The sequence below is a fragment of the Propithecus coquereli genome, unplaced genomic scaffold (assembly GCF_000956105.1).
Source record: "Propithecus coquereli isolate 6110/MARCELLA unplaced genomic scaffold, Pcoq_1.0 Scaffold172, whole genome shotgun sequence".
In the NCBI taxonomy this organism is placed as follows: domain Eukaryota; kingdom Metazoa; phylum Chordata; class Mammalia; order Primates; family Indriidae; genus Propithecus; species Propithecus coquereli.
This window is the reverse complement of record NW_012141858.1, coordinates 2,469,862-2,471,069: the sequence shown is the minus strand read 5'-3', so window position 1 is coordinate 2,471,069 and position 1,208 is coordinate 2,469,862.

Here is a 1,208-nt window from a genome sequence, read left to right as displayed (position 1 = left end):
AATAAATACACATATAAATATACTGTATATTATACTTTTTTATACGTTTGACATATTTCATAAGAAATCATAGAATGAACCCTATAATCAATGAGGATGGTTCAACATTGGGAAATACTGTAATCTATCACATTAGTAAACTGAATTAGTAAATTAAAGGGAAAATGTTTAAGAATATAATGAGCAAGCAATATGTATGATTTATATAAGGAAAAACCACAGAGCTAATTAAAGACACAACATAAACCTGAACAAGTAGAGAAACTACCATATTCCAACGAAGGACAAATCATATTGTAAAATTATCAGTCTTCTTCAAGGTGATGTGGAAACAATATAATTCCAACTGGAACTTCAGTGTTTGGAGTATTTCAAATTAACAAGGGGAAAGGGAAGCAGGACAATTGGTTATCCGTTAGGAAAAGAATAAAGTTGGTCTATCTTACCTAATTTATAAAAATAAATTTCAAATAGATTAAAGATCCAAATGTGAAAAACAAAATTGTAAAATAATTGGAAGAACATATAGAAAAATACTTTAAAATCTTGGAATGAGAAAGGCCTTTCTGAGCATATTAGAACCTACAAACCATATACGTTTAACTGACAGATTTAACTACAAAAATGAAAAATGTCAGTACAGTGAAAGACACACAAAAATAAAATAAAAAACAAACAACGGGATGGAAGAAAATAATCACGGCAGGGATAAGGGATTTCTCTCTGTCCTGTTCAATAAGCTCCTATAAATTGCTAACATTTATCAGCCACTTTTCTATGTGTCTGGCACTGTTCCAAGTATTTTTTAATTTTAAGCCATTAAAAAAATCCTACAACAACCCTATGAAGTAGGTACTATAGTATTGTTATTGTCCATAGGTGAGGGAACTAAAACACAGAAAGTTTAAGTAACTTCTCTAAATTTATGTATCTATTTAAGTGTCAGAGATGGGATTTGAACCCGCATTGACTGGCTCCAGCATTTTGTCCTTTAGTCTACTTTTCTGTTTATAAAACAATTAAAAAAAACAGAATAACTCAATTGAAAAATAGGCAAAAGGAGAAAAATAGAAAATTCACAGACGAACGACATATGTGAAAAGATGCTAAACCTTACTAGTCACCAAAGAAATGCAAATTAAAACAACATAAACTGTCACCTCTGCTCTCAGATTAGTAAAAGTAATTTTTAAGGATTCTAATAAATA